At 39.1% G+C, this 22,873-nt stretch overlaps 1 pseudogene; it reads right to left on the bottom strand.

Moving 5' to 3' along the window:
• Nucleotides 1-2,802: 2,802 nt before the first annotated feature.
• On the bottom strand, nt 2,803-20,839 carry LOC118649920 (annotated as a pseudogene).
• Between the last annotated feature and the right edge of the window lie 2,034 nt (nt 20,840-22,873).

Below are 22,873 nucleotides of genomic sequence, written 5' to 3'. Positions count from 1 at the left end.
AGTTGAATAATCACATGTTTTAACCCTCTCAAGTTTAGGCCCAGTTGAACAATAGAAGTATAAATTAAAAATTCATCAGTTTAATGATTAATGAAAGATTTTGGTGAACATGGCTTATACCTATTTACAAAATTGCATAATCTTTATTAGGGAACTATCTTCCTACTGTCCTGGCATACTCACCCCTCCACCTCCTCCCGCTCTTCCCTCAGTCCAACTCTCCTCCCTGAGCTCTATCCCACTTGACACCTCAGTTGCCAGGGGCTGCCTGCTGCACTTAATCTTAGGCAGTGGTCTGCAGCATTGCCTGCTGGATTTCTTGAAGCTCTTCTTTGCACAGATTCTGGGACCTAATATTTCTTGAATGAATGAAGCCAAGCAAATTTGGCCAGATGCCACAACAGGGAAATCCAGATGGCAAGGAACTGAAGTATCCTGCAAAGAACTGAGACTCTCACTCCAATGCCCAGGAGAAACTGAATCCTGCCAACAACCACTATAAGATTACCATGTGGATTAAAGGGGAAGAATCACAAAGAAAGATAAAATTATAGAGAGAGAAGCTATGGAAGCAGCAAATGCTCTTCCTTTCTATTTGCTACTTAAGGAACTCCCATAAAATAGACACCAAAATATCTAGATCTTTTCTCAGTTATATTTATCTAAAACATTTGGAAATCTGACAACATGGTAGAAATATATAAAGCAACAATACCAGTGACAATTGAAGTTTAAATTAGTATAATTTATGAATTCAAAAAGTAGATAAATATATCTTAAGAAAGATATCAATCATAATAAGTTCAGATAAGAATATTACCAGGATCTTTGAAGCTTCTACAGTGTCACTTTCTGGTCTCATATTCTTTCTTCTGGTACAACTGGTAGAGAGGGAGGAGTTAAAATGACTGATCTGTAATCCATTTATTTTCTGATTATCTGAAAACCATCCTATATAATAAAGAGCTAATATGCAATGGTTGTCACTCCCTCGTGCCCTCGCCCCCTCACGCCCTCGTGCCCTCTTGCCCTCACATCAGGGCTGGGGGATCTGAGGCTGGGCCAGGGTCCTGAGGCTGCACCCCAGCCTTGCCATTGGGGCCAGGGGACCTGAGGCCAGGTGGGAGGACCTGAGGCCACTCCCCCTGCCCTGGCACCGGTGCTGGGGGACCTGAGGCCGGGCAAGGGGACCTGAGGCTGTCCCCCCACCCTGTGGGGCTTGACGGGGGTGGGGTTGGCTGGGTCTGGGCCTTGCGCAATTTGGAGGTGCATGCGGGTGGGCGGGGACTTGACTCTGGGTCCTGTGGCATGTCCCAGACTCTGACAGGAGAGACATTTTCGTATACACTTTACTAATTTTCTTTCATCACTGACACTTCTATTATAGAGAAAGGGCAAATAGCAATATTAAAATATTTCTTCTAATTAATTCCTTTTGAATGTGCACGAATTTTGTGCACCAGGCCACTAGTACCTAATAAAAAGAAGAGAACAAAACTGCCATGATTTTTTGTTTGTTTGTTTTTTGTTAATCTTCACCTGAGAATATTTTTTTCCCATTGACTTTTAAAGAGAGTGGAAAGGAGAGAGGAGGAAAGAGAAAGACAGAGAGAGAGAGAGGGGGAGAGAGAGAGAATGTGAGAGAGACACATCTACTGGTTGCTTCCTGTATCTGGGGAATGGACCTGCAACCCAGGTACGTGCCCTTGACCTGGAATGAAACTTGCAATCGTTCGGTGCACAGATCAGCACACTCCACCACTGAGCCACATAAACCAGGTATTTTTTTTTTCTTCAAACAAAATCCACGACCTATCTAGATACTTTAATAATAAAATATTAAAAGATATATTTTATTGAAAAGCTCTAAAGAGAAAACAGATAAATCCCCTTATAGATAGTACAATAGTGAATAAGGTACCAAATCATAAAATATATAAAGCTTGGTTTAATTATGTACTAAATTATAAAAGGAATATTTTATAATGATTTTATTAATTTGCTTTATTTTTTTTAAATGTAACATTGTTTTCATTTAACTTCAAAAACATTTCAGCATTCTAAACACAGAAAAAATAACAAAACGTTGCAAATTGTGTTTAGTACAGAAGGTTCTTGAACTTTCTTGACTCTTCACTTTGTTGACAATGAAGAGTTGTAGTTTCTTTTAAAACAGTTTAAAACTACCACACAACTAAAAAAAGATCCACATACTTGTCATTCCAGCTGAGCCCCCTTTGTCCACAGCTAAGAATGTCAGGATGCTATGTCACTACTTACAAAAACAAGACGACCTGAAGCTAAATGGCTGCCCATTGCAGTGTCCACAGGTCCAGCCTCACAGTGCACACCCCGAGCTACAGCCCCTCCAAAAGGCATCGTCCTCACAGCCTCAACGCCAAGCAAAGAGCATCAAGAGCTTTTCTTGGTTGTTTCTTCTTTTTACAAACTATAGAGATGTACAGTTGAGAACTCAGGATTTTTAGCTAATAACCAAATAGTTAACACTGCCTTACAGATCAAAAAAAGAGAGAGAGAAAATGCCAGAAACATCTTTAAATGCTTTGTCACACCAACAGCAAATTGCACGAAGTGAGAACACGAGGGTCTTTTCATTTGAAAATGTTTGGAAATATGTACAACTTTGATACAGTTTCTGGGTGCTCTGGACACCCATGGCCACTTCATGTAAACCACTGACAATTTCTAGAGCACTTTGAAAGACTACATGTGATCATGATCTGATTGTGTAATTAATCCTAATGAGGGCAACAGACACCTCTCAAATTAGAGCTGTGTCAATTACGCTCCCCTACGTAATGTATAGTGTAGGCGCTCCCCTACACTAATGTATTCACAAGGAGACAAATAAGCACTTTTTTTTAATTTCTTCTTCTCTTCTTCCTCCTCCTCCTCTTCCTCCTCCTCTTCTTCCTCTTCTCTTCCACCTTTTTCTGGGCAACTTTAGCAAGACCCTTTGCGCCATCAAACTTGACTTTAGACTTATAGTCGGCGAGATCCTTCTCATACTTCTTCAGTTTTGCAGCTTTATTGTTGTAAGGTTGCTTTTCACTGTCACTTGTTATTCCACATCTCTCCCAGCTTCTTTGCCACATCTCCAATAGAAATTCCAGGGTTTGTGGATTTGATCTTGAGGTGGAATTCCGAGTAGAAAAGGAAAAATCCAGACGGTGACCTTTTGGGGGCATCTGGGCCCTTCTTCTTGCCTCCCTTAGCTGGTCCATAATTCTTCATTTCCCCATCATAGCGTACTTTATCTGCCATTGCCATCTCATCAAATTAAATTTCTCTTTTTCCGACATTGTCTCCACCTCTCAGAGCACTTCTTAGAAAATTCTGCAAAATTGACTAGAACTTCTGGGTTTTTCTTCTTATGTTCCTCTCTGCATGTCTGCACAAAGAAGGCATACGCAGACATCTTGCCCTTTGGCTTCTTGGGATCACCTTCAGCCTTCCTGACTATATTGTTCGCTAGTCTGGGCAGTGCCTAATTTGCTTTACTGTTGCTAAGTAGAAATTGCTTCTCTTTTCTTTGTATCCTGTTGGGAAGGCTTAACAAATTTTTATGCTCTTGCATATATATATTTCTTCATTACTGGCACCAAAACATTTTTGATCATTAAAGTGATGCATATAAAGGTGAATTTAATAACAGCCTGAAGATTGTGTAAAATTTGTAGAATACAAAGAAACTGAGGGCAGAAAGAAGTATATTTGATTAAAACATAAAGTTGTACTGAGTTGATTTAGAGCTAAGGACATAATCTTTTTAAAATGATAACTGAACTTCTGGGCAAATAGGCTAACAGTTCCTGTTGAGAGAAGGATACGTGTGTATGAAATGTTTTAAAAAGCATCTCCTAGATTAAGAACTTTATATAGTTAATAAGTCCAGAATCTATGAGTTAATGAAGCATGACTCCTTAGAAAATGACACATGAACAGTGATATACAACAGAGATGCCTTACATGCTAAATGCTCTTCTGTTATTGGTGTAAAACTACACAATTTTACATGAGGCCTCCTATGTTATTCTAGACCATGCCATCCACATTTGATGTACCAAAAATCCCAGGCAGCCACCCACACAATATGCTAGGTTTATCCAGGATTTTCCTGAGACTGGGATTATTCATTGCCTGTATCCTTGTACTTACTAGTAAACCTTAATCTATTGATACTAATAAAAGGGTAATATGCTAATTAGACTGGACATCTTCCAGATGTCCTTCTGGACAAAGCCACGGTGGCGGGGGCCGAGGCAGAGATGGTTAGGGGTGATCAGGCTGGCAGGGAGCAGTTAGGGGGCAATCAGGCTGGCAGGGGAGAGCAATTAGGGGCATCAGACAGGCAGGCAGAGGTGGTTAGGGTTGATCAGGCAAGTAAGAAGAATGGTTAGGGGCAATCAGGCAGGCAGGCAGGCAGGCAGGCGAGTGGTTAGGAGCCAGTAGTCCTGGATTGTGAGAGGGATGTCCGACTGCCAGTTTAGGACCGATCCTGTAGGGGTCCTCTGAGGGGTCCCGGATTGGACAGGGTGCAGTCTGGGCTGAGGTACCCGCCCCCCTGTGCACGAATTTTATGCACCAGACTTCTAGTCTATACTAATAAAAGAGTAATATGCTAATTAGAGAGGATGTCTTCCAGACGTCCTTCCAGACAAAGCTGCAGTGGCTGCAAGGGCCAAGGGTAGGCAGCCATGGCAGCAGCTGCAAGGCCTGGGGCTCAGGCAGCCGTGGGCTCAGGCAGTCATGAACTCCAGTGGCTGTAAGGCCTGGGGCTCAGGCCTTGCAGCCATGGCAGCCAGCTGGCATTGGCAGCAGCTGCAAGAGGGTGATAGAGAAGGCGCCTTCCACTGATCAGCAGGTTGCCTCCCACAGAGGGAGGCCAGACTGCAGCTTAGGCCCTCTCCCCATTGGGGGATGTCAGAGTGCCGGTTTTGGCCCGATCCCCCAAGGGGTCCTGGATTGCAAGAGGGAGCAGACTATGATGAGAGACCCCACAGCTGCACCGGGGCTCTAGTTATTTTTATAAGATCTCATTAGCATGTTTGATTTTTACAATCCAATCCTTTTTATTAGTTCAATTATAGATTAGTTTAGCATGTATTGAAACAGCATTGAACAGTACATATGCATTTGTACATGACTTCTTTGCCTTAATGTTATCCTTATGACATTCATCCATAGACATCTTTTCCTGTATGATTCACTTCTGCTTTCTCCACATATGTAGAGAAAGAAAAACTTTCAGTTTCATCCTTCAGAACTGTCTGCTTTTTAAATATTTCCATAAAATATTAGAGATTCTTTATAAATATTCAGAACAAACATGCTGGGAATTTTATTGTAATTTAGAGTGAATCTATACATCAATTGGTGACATCTTAACAATACCAAATTTTACAAGTGATGAGTACAGTACATCTTTCCATGAATTTAAGTATTTTTTTAATGTCTTACACATATGTTGATGCTAAATGGTTATGTTATATTTTGGCTTCTAGGTTTTGTTGCATATATAAAATTAGATTTTTTGTTGCTATATTGATCTTGAATCCTGCAAGCTTGCTAAATTCACTTAACAATTTGATATAAACTGGTATTAACTGAATGTATAATTCAATTCTTTGAAGTTTCTTTTTTAATGTTATCTAGGTTTTTCTGTTGTTTTATGTTAGAAATAAATACTTATTATCAAGTTACCTTACTTTACAAAAGTTAATGCTAAAATAATATTTATTCACATTTAAAAAGGAAGATAAATAAAATTTATAAGAAAAAAATTTGTCCTCAGATTTAAAAAATAGGGAAAATACTTATTTCTAACCAATTAGATTATTATTTATTTTTATTTATGTTTGTTGTAAAAATTCATTTTATTAAACATTTGTTGAACTCCTTCTAGGAGCTGAACCTCAGACTATAAAGATTTTTCATAGGACAGAGGGATATGGATAAAAGTGGAATACATTATTCAGGCCACTTGAAAAACCAGGGCAGCAGAGAGGAGAGCTGTTGCTAGGCTTCAGTCTCTGAATGGGAACATGGTGCTCACAGCCACTTAAATGTTATCTGATTTTGATTTGTTGATAGCCATTCTGACAGGTGTGAGATGGTACCACATTGTCGTTTTGATTTGCATCTCTCGGATGATTAGTGACTTTGAGCATGTTTTCATATGTCTCTTAGCCTTCATACTGTCTTCTTTTGAAACGTATCTATTTAGGTCCATTGCCCATTTTTTGATTGGATTGTTTATCTTCCTTTTGTTAAGTTGTATGAGTTCCCTGTAAATGTTGGAGATTAAACCCTTATGGGTGATAACATTGGCAAATATGTTTTCCCATACAGTGGGCTTTCTTGTTGTTTTGTTGGTTTCTTTTGCTGTGCAAAAGCTTTTTATTTTGATGTAGTCCCATTTGTTTATTTTCTCTTTAGTTTCCATTGCCCTAGGAACTGTATCAGTGAAGAAATTGCTCAGGCATATGTCTGAGATTTTACTGCCTGTGGATTCCTCTAGTATTTTTATGGTTTCCCATCTTATGTTTAAGTCCTTTATCCATTTTGAGTTTATTTTTGTGAATGGTGTAAGTTGGTGGTCTAGTTTCATTTCTTTTTTTTTTTTTTTGCATGTATCTGTCCAGTTTTCCCAGCACCATTTATTGAAGGGACTGTCTTGACTCCATTGTATGTTCTTGCCTCCTTTGTCGAATATTAATTGGGCATAGTGGTTTGGGAGGATTTCTGGGTTTTCTATTCTATTCCATTGATCTATATGTCTGTTTTTGTGCCAGTACCAGGCAGTTTTGAGAACATTTGCTTTGTAATACAGCTTGATGCAGAAAAAAAGGAACCCTCATGCACTGCTGGTGGGAATGCAGACTGGTACAGCCACTGTGGAGAACAGTATGGAGTTTCCTCAAAAATCTATAAATGGAACTCCCATTTGGCCCAGTGATTCCACTTCTAGGAATATATCCCAAGAAACTAGAAACACCAATCAAGAAAGGATATATGCACCCCTATGTTCATAGCAGCACAATTCACCATAGCTAAGATTTGGAAACAGCTTAAGTGCTCATCAGCAGATGAGTGGATTAAAAAACAGTGGTACATCTACACAATGGAATACTATGCTGTGGTAAAAAAGAAGGAATTCTTACCATTTGCAACAGTATGGATGGAACTGGAAAACATTATGCTAAGTAAAATAAGCCAGTCAGAGAAAGATAAATATCACATGATATCATTCATTTGTGGAATATAATAAACAACATAAACTGATGAACATAAACAGATCCAGAGACAGAGAAGCATTGATCAGACCATCAAACCTCAGAGGGAAGGTAGGGGAGGGTGGGGGTAAGGGGGAAAGATCAACCAAAAGACTTGTATGCGTGCATATAAGCATAACCAATGGACACAGACACTATGGGGGTGAGGGCATGAGTGGGGGAGTATGGGGGGGCAATGAGGGGATAAGGACACATATGTAATACCTTAATGAATAAAGAAATTTAAAAATAAATAAATAAAGCTGGCCAGGGGTGGACCCCTAGCACAGCATTTTTTCAAAAGAAAAATATCAATGATGAGAGAGAATCATTGATCAACTGCCTCCTGGACTCCCCTCACGATGCTTTATTTATGTGCTTGTGGTCATGCTGGTATGAACATGCCTACAGCACTGCCAGTGGCATAAAAGTACAGTACATACAATTATGTACTTGTTAATGATAATAAATGGCTATGGTACTGGTTTATATATTTATTATTAAAAAAATAATATCTAATGGCCGCTGGTCCTTGTGCAGCAGGAAGCAGGATCTGGGCTGGCTGAGAGCGCCTTGCACCCTATTCCCAGGGCCTCCCGGAAAGACAGGAGGAAGGACAGGAAAACACAGGCTCTTCCTTCCCAGCCTGCTTCTCTGCATGGAGTTCTGAGTCACCCTTGGGAAACTGCCAGCAGACTCCACCAGAGCATCTCGAAACTTCCCTGGGTTGTCCTGACCATGCATGAGAGCAGTGTGCCCCAGGGGCTGGCCTGACTTCCTTTTAAGGGAGGTGTATTGTGGTGTCTCCTGGGGTAGAGAAGATGGGACAGTATCATCATGTTTGCCTTTGATAATTCCTAGCAGAGGTTTCTGGGCAATTACTGCTCTGGACTCATTGCAGGAACCTCCTTCACCTGGAAACTGTGGAGGTACGGGAAGAGAGAGGAGATCTAGGCTTGCAGGAATGAGACATCCTTTTACTTCTGAGCTGAGCTGATCAATTTAGAGGAACATATGTGCTCTAATCAACTGTCTTGTATGAAGAGCAAGATGTTTATGAAACTCGAATGTATTTTCACCATACTGTTCTTCCTCTAGCAGACATCTTGGACTGTGAACTCAGCTGGAAGATCAATTAGATTATTTTGATGATTAAACTATTTAAGATATATAAAGCTCCTAGAACATAAAAACTATAATTTCTACTAATGCATTTTATTCCAAATTTAAACAAATAGAACTATATAAAACTACAAAGTTTCTGCACTGAAAAGGAAACCAACACCAAAATGTAGAGGAAACTCACAATATGGGAGAACATATTTGCCAACGATACATCTGATAAGGGGTTAAATTTCCAAAATATACAAAGTACTCGTACAACTCATACAAAGTACTCGTACAACTCAACAAAAGGAAGACAAACAATCCAATTAAAGGACGGCAGAAGACCTGAATAGACACTTCTCTAAAGAGGACATGACATGCAAATGGCCAAGAGACATATGAAAAAATTCTCAATGGCAGGAATCATCCAGAGATGCAAATTAAAATTACAATGGGGTGCTACCTCACACCTGCCAAATGGCTATCATCAATAAGTCAACAAACAACAAGTGCTGGCAAGGCGTGGAGAAAAAGGAATCCTTGTGCACTGCTGGTGGGAGTGCATACTGGTTCAACCACTATGAAAAACAGTGTGGAGTTTCCTCAAAAAGTTAAAAATGGAACTGCATGTGACCCAGTGACCCCTCTTCCAGGACTATATTCTAAGAAACCTGAAACATCAGTCAGAAAAAATATATGTACAGTGGGGTCTTGACTTACGACTCTCCCGGCTAACCAGTTTTTCGAGATACGAGCCGTCTCTCGGCCGATTTTTTGCTTTGAGTTGCGGCGAGCTAAAATTCGGGTTACGAGCCAGCTTCAGATACCCCACCGCTAGTTGGCGCAGCGAACGTCACAGTGAACGCCACAACATCAGCCCAGCATCACGTGTCTCACTCGTTCACTGTTGATTTGACATACGAGTAATTTGAGTTAAGAGCTCCATCACGGAACGAATTAAACTTGTAAGTCAAGGCCCCACTGTACTGCTATGTTCATAGCAGCATTATTTACAATAGCTAAGATCTGTAAATAGCCCAACTGCCCATCGGTAGGTAAGTGGATAAAATAGCTGTGGTATATTTACACAGTGGAATAAACACAGCTTTACAAAAAGCATCTTCCCTGGCTGGTGTGACTCAGTAGTTAAGCATTGACCTATGATGCAGAAGGTCATGGTTTGATTCCCAGTCAGGGCATATGCTCAGGTTGCGTGCGCAATGTATAGTAGGTAGCCACTCAATGATTCTCTCTCTTCATTGATGTTTCTATCTCTCTCACTCTCCCTTCCTCTCTGAAATCAATACAAATATATTTTTAAAAAATTGTTTCAACTCTAGTGCATTTTTCAATGGAATTTGAACATTAAATTATGGACTTGCTCAAAAATTTTATGTGTGTCATGGATCTTAAAATGCATGCTTAAGGCATGGTCTGTTAATGCTAATCATTTTTTAAGGTTATATAGGTAGGTTAACGATCTGTGGGGAAAAATCAATGAAAATATTTCAGGGAGACAATCTGTAAAATAGGCTTTATGTGTTATTTAAAATGAAGTTCTCCTCTTAAAAAAAACTTTACTTTGTTAAGCAGGAGTCTATTGAATTGTCATCTTCAGACATTCCTCTGCAAATTATAAAATGACACAAAAACAAAACAAAAATATGAAAAGGAAAATGGCCTATACCTGACTTCCTGCCTTACAAAATATACCTCCCTTTTTTTTTTTGGTTTTATCTCTGGTGACTAGACTAGAACACCTTTCTTATCCCTTTGCCTATATACAGAGTTGAAGGTTGAGAAGCAATTTTTATAGTTCTGCTGATAGGGATAATCTTTTCCATGATGTGCTGATCTCAAAAGCCTGGTATCCCTAGGGTTGAATTTGGAAAGATGTAAATCGGTTCCCTAACACTACGTTTTGCAATGTGTAAATTAATAACTTGACATTTCACAGCTGTTTTAAAGGCTGTGCTTTAAAGAATGAAATATCAATCACAAATATACATACACCCGGAAATGTCAAATCCCACCCAAATGAATACCACCGCAAATTAGCAGCAGGTCACATTGTTCTGCTGTCTCTCACCTGTGATTCATGTCCTTCCTTTCCAGGTTAAGAGTTTCCCTGGAGAGGCTTAAACCTATTTTATACCTCATGAAAAAGATGGGTGGTGAGCTGCTTTAATAACAGGACATAGTACCCAAATGCTGAACCTATGTGTAAGAGGCAATGCGGTATAGTAAAAGGAGGTTAGGATAGGAGTCAAAATACCTGCACTGAATTCCCAAGACTGTGCTTTAGAGTTAGTTCAACTTAGACGACTCATGGCCTCGGCTTTCACATCTTTACAATTGGTCTTGCCAATTGCACAGGATTACCTAAAAGTGACTTGCCTATCTCATAGGGGCTTAAATTAGTTAATAAGTATTCCATTTTAAATTTTAAAAATAAGCTTTGAGAAATACAAAGGAATAATAATGCTCTAAAAATAATGTTTTCTCTCTAGTTATATATGTTTATGTCATGATCGGTACCCTGTTTGTCAGATCATGAGGGGAATGACAATTTGTCTCCTATAAGGAATAATTTCGTAAAATGCCTTTCAGTGATTGAGCCCATGTGAGTAAATATTGGCAATAGCTGCTTAACTACATTCATGTCTAAAAGACCTATAACATATTTCCATTAATTTTCAAAATACAATTCACATTCTGTGTCTCTAATAAGCCATTTCTGATTTTCAAGTAGTAATTGATCCTTGGAATTCTCTAAAATATTTCTGAACTTTTATATTGTATTACAATTGGTTGAATTAAATTTGCGCCTTCCTAATTGCACTCTAAAATACTTTAAGTTGCGAAGAGTATTTTATTCTCTACTATATACCTTTGGCATTGACCTGTGATCTGCACACATAGAGATTCAATAGAAATGGCACTGCCTTAGCCGGTTTGGCTCACTGGAGCGTCAGCCTGGGGACTGAAGAGTCCCAGGTTCCATTCTGGTCAAGGGCATGTACCTTGGTTGCGGGCACATCCCCAGTAGGGGGTGTGCAGGAGGCAGCTGATTGATGCTTCTCTCTCATCGATGTTTCTGACTCTCTATCCCTCTCCCTTCCTCTCTTGAAAAATCAATAAAATATATCTTAAAAAAAAGAAATTGCACTTACTTGTTTTAAGACCACAAATTTTGCTCAAAAAGCTATGCATAGAAGCACAACTTCCTTAAGTAAAATTTTACACAAACCATATGATACTGTGTAATGAATTTCCCAAACATGTGAGAGGTACAAGAAATGTAATGAATGCATTAGTGTTTATATTCATCAATTGCTTTAATTTAAATAAATTATTCATGTAGGGCTTACCATTATTATTTCATAAATTATTTTTATTTAATTCTGTGTTTAATTATCTGAAACAACTTTCAAAAATAAAAATGAGATTCTCTTCCTTATGGGATATTCTGGAGAGCCATGCTCTAAGAAAGTCAGAACAAACAGTTTTTAAACTGGAATAGCAAATTATAGATTCTACAGAGAAACTATTAAGCATTAAGTTCAATGAAAGCACACTTAGCTACAGAATTTATGAAAGTACCTTAATAATGTCTTTTCATATTTCACACAATTTTGTGAAAATATTATAAAATGAGTCTATAGTCTATAGACTCCATCTTTATAAGTAAAGTCAGAGAGTATGGCTTCATTTGTCAGTGTCTCCTGCAGCAGAAAAAAAAATGTTATGTTTCTTGTCTTGGAATTAAATTAGCTTTACATAATTATCTCTAACTAACACAAAATAAAATCTTGTTTCAGATTATTCACACCAATATAAAACCAATTTTCAGGATATACTGATTAGATGGAATATTTTCTGATATACAGTAGGACTTTGCTGGGATTCTTATAAAGATTCAAATACAGAGAAAGGCTAAAAAACCATAATTAAATGCAAAACCAAGTTGAGTTCTGAATGTCTAAGAAATTATAATTTAAAAAAAGAAAGATTATTTCTTTATTTCCTGTGAAGACATTATTACTAGATATTCTTTCTCAATTTTAGGAGCACAGGCATGCACACCTTAACTCATATATGCATACTTTTATTTTCTCACTAAAAATAGGGCTAAGAATCAACTTAAAAATATTTTGAATGGATAAGCCTCATTTTTTAATCCATAAAATAATTTTGATATGATCAACATTGATACTTACAAATTATTCAAATTTTATTTTTCAATTCAGTAATATGAAAGTATATATAATTTTAATCATTAAAAATATTTTTTTTACTTTTATATGATAGTTTAGTCAAAATAATAAATACATATTTTTATACCAGTTTTATTCTAGGTCTTGTCTCTAACATATATAGCTAACTTGTCCAGCACTGTTATCCATGTGTTTAACGCAAAATCACCCATCTATTTGAAAGATAGAAACCTAAAGTGTTGGTATTTCAAGCCAGTCTGTCTATCAGTAACTGATGTTGTGGCTGGACCAGTCCTTGTGGATCTTATTATGACTCTAAGATATTCTTCAGCAATAACCAACAGGAGACTGAAAAAATACAAGCTTTTTACTTACAAGACCATAAAGTTACACAGCACACGGAGGGCTACACAGTGAGGTCTTGGGTAGAAAAAGGGCAACAGGCCTGGGTTCTGCTTTTATTGGGGTTGAGGACGCATGCCTAAGTTTCAAGGCTTATTCTGTTGGTGAATTTAAAACATAAAATTGGAACTTGAAGTGTACTGGGGGGGGGGGGGGGCGGCGCGGGACACATAGCCCAAATAGTTATTGAAATCAACCAAGATCTCTAGAACAAAAGAGCCTCAGTGGGAGAAGGTGGCCTGGCTCTTGAAGTAGTCCTGTAGTTGGCAGTGTGGTGTTTGAAACAGCCCTCTTCGAAGTGGATGCCTCTTTGAAATGGATGATTCACCAATCAAAGTTTAGGTCAAACATGCATCAAGGCTTAGACCAGGGGTGGGCAACCCCTGGCACGCGTGCCAAACATGGCACGCCAGTAACTTTTGCTGGCACGCGAAACCCTCTCTTATAATCTTCCATTTACAATTTTTTTCTTAATATCGACTTTTTTTATTTTTGAGATAAATTCAGTGTAGGTGCATCTTAGATAAATAAATAATTTTACATAACAAGTTATCTTAAAGACCATAGACATGGATTGACGAGAGAGGGGAAGAGCAATTTCTATGCCTCTGCCTTAACTCTCCCTGCCTTCTTAGATCCGACCAGTGTTTTGGTTTCATTTACATATGCTTGTGAATCTTTGTTCTCAGTGATGGATTTTGTTAAGTCTTGTAATAGGAGTAGCCCGACGGATGAAAGTAGTAGCTGGTGCATATCTCTGAAGGTCACGAAATATAAACCTGATGTAAAATCTCTGTCATCAGTGATGCAGCAGCAAAAGTCCCACTGATAATATCAAACAGAGTCATAAAGTTTTCTGTCGGACTATCAGTGTACATGTATACATTAAAAAATAAATGTATTTTTCATCATCCTATCCTGTGTTTTTGTCACTCGAATGAATTTTATTACTTCTTCAAGTTTCTTCACATACGTACACCTTAAGAGATATCAAGTAGGTGTAACATGTTCTCAAAAAATTAGGGTTGGCACGCAGAAGAATTTTGAGTCAGAGATTTTGCTGGTTTTGGCACGCACTCACAAAAAGGTTGTCCATCCCTGGCTTAGACTACAGTTGGTACAATTGGTAAATATAGGAATTACTCTGTATCATTCGTTGTTGGGAATTTCGAATTTTGTGGGGGTAGATGATGCTTACATTAATCTAATAGAAGTTTAAAGACATACAGAAATACATTTGCTTAATTTCCCCCCTCCATATAAAGTCATTCTCAGATGATTTTATAAAGACTCCATGTATGTTATTAAATTTCTAAATAATTCTCTAGATGTGAAATTTACACCCCTCAGAAACCCTTTATATTGATGGAGCAGGTATTATTTTCCAAGAATAATAGTTGAAACACATGAATAAGAAAATACTTGATTTCTATATAAAATATAATTGAATATTAACAAAGTATTCTACTAATAAGATCCATTGAGAGATGGAAGAAAGAATTATGAAGCAGATGCCTCCCTCCATCTTCATTCCTACTAGTTCCTCCTCTTGACCATGTTGCTCAGTTTCTTCTATAAAAGTCAAAGGAAGAGGTCCCTTCTCATAGTTGAGTTAGATAACAAGAACTTATGGCAGTGAGTGGTGAGTGGTGAGTGGATCAATAATAACTACTCATTGTTAGTATTAGTAGCAGGAATAGTAGTAGTATTCGCAGCAACAGTAGTGTTTGTCTACATGTGTGATAAAAAGTATTAGGAAGAATAGCCTACAGGAATCTGTTTACTTGTTTACTCATATTTACAAAAGCTTCTCCTGGAGATGAGAATAGTCATAAAAATATTATATATATATATATATATATATATATATATATATATATATATATATTATTGATTTTTTACAGAGAGGAAGGGAGAGGGATAGAGAGTTAGAAACATCGATCAGCTGCCTCCTGCACACCTCCTACTGGGGATGTGCCCACAACCAAGATATATGCCCTTGACCAGAATCGAACCTGGGACCTTTCAGTCCACAGGCCAATACTCTATCTACTGAGCCAAACCAGTTAGCGCCATAAAAATATTTTTAAACAGAATTTTTCTAGGTCCTATATACCTAAACAATAAATATTCCAAATAATCCCAAATACTTCCTAAATTATGCAAATTAATCATAAGCAATATTTTGTTTGTATTTTTTTAAAATATTGAATTTACTCCTTCATGAGACCTCTAGTTTTCATAATTTCCTATTTCTGCACATATCAACCCTTGTTATTCAAGTCTAACACCTGGAAAAGTTTATTTCCAAGTAAATGCTGCTGATCTGACCCAAGGAAGGTCCAACCTATCTTCATTTCCAAAAGGGATAGTGGTCCATAGTCTCAGTGTACAATGGAGATGGTTACAACCCTTTGAATACAGTAAATTCAATGGATAAAACCTACAAAAGATCTTTGGGGTTCTCAATGATTTTTAAGAGTACAGAAAGGTCCTAGAGAGGTGATTTAGAGTTCAAGTTAGGGAAAAAGTTAAACTGAAAGAGAAAGCCCTGGCAAAGAAAATGACCACTATGGGGTTAATGTGGGAATGGACTGGTTGATGAGCTTTTCACCTTTAAAACAACTATAGTTTCATGTCAGCAGCAGTTGAGCCATTATCCAAGAGGTGCCCTTATGTTTTCCATTACCAGTCACTTCTATCTTGTAGGACAAAGCCCATGTGGGCCTCATGGCCAATGATGAGAAATTAGGAGGAAGATTTAGCTGATGCCACTGAATCCCTTTTTTGTAAAGGCCTGGCTATTTAAAAAAATGCATTTTAACTGCTTATGTGAAATGGTGACCATCCTCATTCTTCAGTCCTGCTGGCTTGCTTTATTTGCCTGTTTGGTTCACATGTTTGAAAAAAATATATGAGACCAGATGAACGTTCAGTTTTCAATTATTTTAATTCACTACTTCCTATATAAAAGTTTCATTTCCGGGACTTTCTGAATTGAATTGTTAGAATGGAATACTAGGTTCTGCATTTGTAGTTCTTCCTGGCTCTGTTTAACCTTTGTGTATCCTGGGTGCCGACCACCGAATCTAGTACTGGCTCTGCATACAGTGAATATATACGGAAAGCATAAAACCACCTTTTTGAAAATTCTGACTGTGTAAATTTTTTGGATGTGCAAGAAACAACCCAAATTATACCCGTCAAAATGTACTTTAACTTTATTCATTCTCTCAATTAAAAAAAATGCAAATTATCTGATATTGCTCTTAAACAATGAATTCTGTGTTCTCTTAGTCACAAAAGAGTTAAATGTTTTTGGAACTACTATTATGGCTTTAGGATATTGAGCTGTATATCTCTGTCTATTCACCTGTCTTTGTAATAGCATTCACTATTTTTTCCACCCACCAGCATAACCCTAGTTTTATGCAAACTTAGTTTTATCTTTTAAGGCCATAGGGACTTACATCAATCATTCTTGCTCCCTAATTTTCCAAGCAGTAAAGCCTGGCAATTGCTCCTCCTCTAGTTTGTTATCACAATACACTCTTGAAATTTTTAATGAGTTTGATTCTAAACCTGAACTTGCTTCATGAAGCAAAGTATTTTATGTTGCAGCTGAGTAACAACTCCCCTATTAAATAGAACTAGTGGTATTCTGTAATAAATAACAGTTTCAGCAAATTTTCATATAAATGGAGGTAATAGATAGTAGATGGACAGGCCATTCATCCAAAACCTTATCCACAGAAAAGTATCCAATAGTTGTATACCACACATCTTCTCTACAAACAGCTCTAATAGTCTTATTGGTGGAAACAAAGCATTTAGATGGTTTCTGTTAAATGTCTGACATTTTTAAAAGCGTAATCTCTAGATTTAAAAAAGTACTGCATTCCACAAAAGTTCTTGAAGTTCATCCAAATATTCTTTCCTGGAAGCAATAGCACTAAGCAAAAGATATCCCAAAAGATATTTGCTTTTTTAACTCAGCAATCAATTAAATGTAAATTTTTAAGAATTCATTTTACTAGGTTTTCTAAAACTCAGGGAAATAAGAGCTTATTACATTGTTGAAAAATTATGCACATCATGATTAAAACCCTAATTCCTCTCTCAAATAGATTATTAATTCTGACTGTTGGACATCACCATGCATGTATAAAGGCCTTCTTTGTATTTTTTTTTTTTAATTTCCACCAGCAGAAGGCTCAGGCCAGCAACTGACATATGAATTCCTCCATTGCCACCTCCTATCATCTTTACAAAAGTTAGCGACTGACACTCAACCTTTCTCTCTAGCATTTAGAAAAATCAGTGCATGCTCTGTTTATATATCCCTCTTGGAATCACCAATTTACTTTTGATAATTTCCATCCCCACTCCCAACCCCCAAATGCTTCACCCTTGAAAGGAGCTTTTAGGGGTAAAATTGGCAGGTTTAGGAAGTTTTAGGAATTAGGGGGCCCATAGGGGAGAACCACAGGCTGCAAAGCTGAGAGCTGTCCAAATGTATACATTCACAGAATAATAGAGCTGCAGAAGGTATACATTCACAGAATAATAGAGCTGCAGAAGGTATACATTCACAGAATAAGGGAGCTGCCAGCGGGCACACATTCATAGAATAAGGAGGACTTCGTTTTTCGAATCCACCTGGACAAGAACCCGGGAGGCCACCTTTGCATCCTGCCCAGGGGAACACCATGAGTTCCAGTTCAATTTTCGCATTTCACCCTCAACACCACCACCAAAAACAAACATAAGAAAACCGAAAGATGGTCTTGGGGAACTTTTAAAAAATGTCCAACCTTTTTCTGAGGCATTTCTCTTCCAATATAGTCTTTTAAACATACTGACAGTTGATCATTTTAGAAAATAGAAACCTAAAATCATTTATTATAAGAAAAAATTTACAACAGAGAGCAAAAAACTGCAAGATAATCTCAGAAGCTGAATTTGCAGAAAGTAAATGAGGCTGGTTTTTGCACATAGTGTGTAGAATTGATTTGTATTGGCCTAGAATCGGCAAAAATGGAAATAAAGTTATGAAATGTTGAATTAAAACAAGGCTGAATTTCAGATAGCATATAATATAATACATGCATACTGGAAACATTTGTAATCATATAAAATCTATTATTTTAATACTACTTTTCAAAAGAAGAGATTTAAGTTGAATACTAAAATCAAATCTAGAATAATGCATATAAAGCAGTGTTTTCAGTGAGGCTCCTTAGAGATACAAATTACACTGGTAAAGGCTGATGGATGTATTATTACTCAGTTCAGATCCATCAGCTGATTTCATGGAATTTTACTGTCTGTGCTTCAAGAGAGGATAAAGAGAGAGGGTATAGTATCAGCATAGCTAACAAATTCCTGTTATACTCTGTTTCTCATACTATAGCAATCCATCAGATTATTTTCATAGTGTCTAGTGAAAATATCTGACTGTTGGTAATCACAACACATGTACAAAGGTCTTCTTTGCAGTTTTTTTTTTTCTTTTCCTACAAACAGCTCTAATAGTCTCATTGGTAAAAACAAAGCATTTAGATTGTTTCTGTTAAATGTCTGACATATAGCCACAGCCTTCTCCCTCAAAAAGCAGAACGTTTATTCATCTCTAGGGTCTGTTTATGTTTATATCTCTAAGACTATTTACCTTTCACATATACATCCCCCAAATAACTTTATCTTCCTTCCCCATCTTCATTATGACACCCTACATAAGGGGTTATTCTGTCCCCAAAACTTTCTTTTTCTTATTTTGCATTTATTTATCCTCCAAATTTCCTTAAACAGCAGCTTTTGAAGACATTTGGTTATACCTCACAAAAACAAATACCATGAGAAAAAATTAAAAAGACAAAGCAACATATTCACACAGCTACAGTGATAAATTCTACAAATTAGGGTAGCCTGTCTGGAAGACTAAAAATAAACAATTTCAAAAGACTTCAAACATGAAAATTTGTCAGTTTATAAGCTTAATTATAATTATACTAGGGGCCCGGTGCACGAAATTCTTGCACTGGGTGTGTGGGGGGGGAAGTGTCCCTCAGCCCAGCCTGCCCCCTCTCACATACTGGGAGCCCTCAGGCGTTGACCCCATCACCCTCCAATCACAGGAGCGGCCCCGTCAGGCCTGGGCAGGGGACCCTCATTTCCCCCCATCACTGGTTCTGCCTCCAGCCCAGGCCTGAAGCCTCTGGCCCAGGCGTCAGCAATCTGACCCCTCCGATTGCTGTCTCTGCCCCTTGCCCAGGCCTGATGCCTCTGGCCCAGGCGTCAGGCCTGGGCAGGGGACCCCCAGACCCCTCCGATTGCTGGCTCTGCCCCTTGCCCAGGCCTGATGCCTCGGCCAGAGCCGTAAACCCCCATCACCCTCCGATCGCCTGATCGGCCCCTTGCCCAGGCCTGACGCCTCCGCCAGAGGTGTCAGGCTTGGACAGGGACCCCCATCTCCCCCTGATCACTGGCTCTGGCCCCCGCCCAGGCCTGAGGCCTCTGGCCCAGGAATCATGCCTGGGCAAGGGACCCCCATCTCCCTCTGATCGCTTGCTCCACCCCCCGCCCAAGCCTGACGCCTCTGACCCAGGCTTCAGGCCTGGGCAAGGGGACCATCATATCCCCCCAATCCCCGGCTCCGCCCCCCACCCAGGCCTGATGCCTCGGCCAGAGGAGTTGACCCTTATCACCCTCCGATCACCAATCACCGGATCGGCCCCTTGACCAGGCCTGAGGCCTCCGGCAGAGGTGTCAGGCCTGGGCAGGGGACCCCCAGCTCCCCACGGTTGCAGGCTCCGCCCCTGCCCAGGCCTAACGCCTCTGGCCTAGGTGTCCAGCCCGGGCAGCGGGGACCCGCAGCTGCAGCGCCCCGCAATCGTGGGCTTCACTTTAGGCCCAGGCAAGGGACCCCTAGCTCCCGGGACTGCCAGCTTCGACCGTGCCCAGCTCCCATCGCTGGCTCCACCCCTACTTCCTGCTATCACTGGCCAGGGCGGCAAAGGCACCTGATTCTCCGATCATGGCTGGGGGGCAGGGCAAAGGTGGCGCCCCAGCTCTTAGCTCCCCCCTGGGTTTCCGATCACTGTCAGTGGCAGGGGGCTTCTTCCTGCTTTCCCTTTCGCCTCCCTGCATTGTGCCTACATATGCAAATTAGCCGCCATCTTGTTGGCAGTTAACTGCCGATCTTAGTTGGCAGTTAACTGCCAATCTTAGTTGGCAGTTAATTTGCATATAGCCCTGATTAGCCAATGAAAAGGGTAGCGCCATACGCCAATTACCATTTTTCTCTTTTATTAGTGTAGACTAGAGGTCTGGTGCATGAAATTTGTGCACTGGGGGGTGGGGGGGACGTCCCTCAGCCTGGCCTGCGTCCTATCACAGTCCGGGACCCCTAACTCCTTACTGCCCGCCTGCAGTGAAGGTGGGAGAGGCTCCCGCCACCACCCTTGCGCTCGCCAGCTATGAGCCCAGCTTCTGGCTGAGGGGTGCTCACACTGTGGGAGCTTCTGACCCCTGGTGGTCAGTGCATGTCATAGCAACCAATTGTTCCACCATTCAGTGGATTTGCATATTAGGGTTTCATTATATAGGATTTAGATATACTAAAAAGTTTCCTCATTGCTTGTATGAAAATGCTCAGCTTTTCCAGAGTCCAGAGTAATGCCCAAGAAGGAACTGGCAATTTGAACTTTAGCTCTGTTACACCCAACACATCAAGTTGCACTTCCCCTGTAATAAAATAGTTGCAGTACCTAAAAGGTCATGATGATGCTCATCCAAAAAGTCTTCTTTGGAGGCCATGGAACGTCCCTGGTGTCAGATACTTATTTTCTGTTCTTCTGTTAGTAGAAAAAATGCTTTTACGAACAGAAAGGAATAAAGACAAAAGTTGGGGGAGATTGTTAGAAATGAGCTTTCCAAAGATTTTTAAAATTTTTATTCTTCTTAAGTCCTTATTTTTTGAACAAGTCATTTTAGGGTGCATGCCAGTCCCTGTGTTTAAATACAAGGTGTGGCAAAAGGAGGTGTATAGTTGTGAGTACACAAAATACAGCATTTATTCTTGCATTATTATTTGTTAATTATTGTATTAGTTTCTATACAAACAACTGTATACCTACTTTTGACTTACCCTGTATATTCTACTTGCAATAGTCAGTCTGTATCACCTATAGTATTTTTTTTGTGTTTTGTTCTTGTTTAAGTAAGGTCTTTTGGGATGTACTGGCATATGTGAAGAACAGAAGTATAAGCTAAGAACTAACACAGAAAAGTCAGCCACACAGCCTGATTTAGCAATACTGATTTCTCGGGTGCAATACCTACTTTACCTGCACTCTTTCTTGATATTTCCAGAACAGCAAAAATGTAATTTTCAGCTAGTTCCCTTAACAGTGGTCAATTACAGAGTACCCCTGACCTATTCACTGATTCCATTCTCTGCACAGGCAGTTTCCAGAAATTGAGTGCACAGACCTGTGATTTTTACCTTCGGATACATCTCTAGAAAAAATAAGCAAGAAGAAAAGAAAGGGGAGAAAGAAGAAAGTAAAAGAAGGAGACTAAGAACGTTAAAAATTACAATGCAAGGTAAATACATGTATGGTTACTATTTTTAAGTGCCCTGACACATTTATATAAATAATTTTGAAAACTTTAGAAATATGAAATGCAGGATAATTTTTAAGTGACTTAAAATATTAAAGAATAAGAATCCTTAAAATGAAGCTATAGTTGATATTTCCTTCCTTTGCTTATATAAAACCAATACCTTTAAAGGCATATATACTAGTATGTTATATACAGGGTGTCCCAAAAATTGAGTACACCCTTTAACAGCTGATAGCTCAATTTTGAAAGTGAAATGTATTTTAATAAGTACTACCTTTATAATTATTCAAAGTGTGTGTATACATTTTTGGGGGAACACCATATATATATTTGTCTATATAAAAATATATATAATATATGGGAAAATTGTACCAAAACATTTGTAGCATATTAAAATTGTTTTGTGAATAGAAAAGAGAAAAGATGATCCAATTTTTTTTTTCCAAAAGCATACTAGAATACTAAAATAAAAAACAAAAATCTGTATTAAAATAAACATATATACATGACATGGTTAAAGAGCTATAAATAATGCATTAAGCAATTACATTTAGTCAAACTTACTAAATATATTTGTCTACAAGAGAATATATTAAAAAATAATGCAATAAGGGAATTATGTATCATTTCTTCATACAGAACCAGCACACACAAAATATAAGTTTTTATCAAACTAACAATAATCATTCAGAAAACATGATATATAATTTGAAAAGAATTCCATTCACTTTGGCAAGAAGAAAACATAACTTACCTAGGAAGAATATATATTTAAATTATAATTTGTGAATCTATATATATAAAGAGGCAGGGGCCATTGTAACCGAACGGACGATCAAATGAATGACCAAACAAGCTGAGAGGGGCGTCAAGGCTGGCCGGGGGGTTAGTGAAGGACGACCAAATGACTGAGCAGCAGGCTGTGTGGGGCAACCTGGCTGGGGGGGGGGGGGGGGCAGTGAGGAACGACCAAACGACTGAACACCAGGCTGCATGGGGCGACCAGGGGGCAGGGGAGTTAGTGAGGGACAACCAAACGACTGAACAGCAGGCAGCGTGGGGCGACCAAGCTGGCAGGGGGCTGTGAGGGGTGACCAGGCTGGCAGAAAGGAGCAATGAGGGTCAACCCGGCTGGCTGGGGTGGGGGAGCTGGGGACAACCAGGCCTGCAAATGGGGCAGTAAGGGGTGACCAGGCTGGTGTGGAAGGGGCAGTTAGGGGCAAC

Source organism: Myotis myotis, unplaced genomic scaffold (genome assembly GCF_014108235.1).
Source record: "Myotis myotis isolate mMyoMyo1 unplaced genomic scaffold, mMyoMyo1.p scaffold_m19_p_3, whole genome shotgun sequence".
Lineage (NCBI taxonomy): Eukaryota > Metazoa > Chordata > Mammalia > Chiroptera > Vespertilionidae > Myotis > Myotis myotis.
The sequence above is the reverse complement of the archived record's forward strand: the minus strand, read 5'-3'. Positions and strand labels throughout refer to the sequence as shown.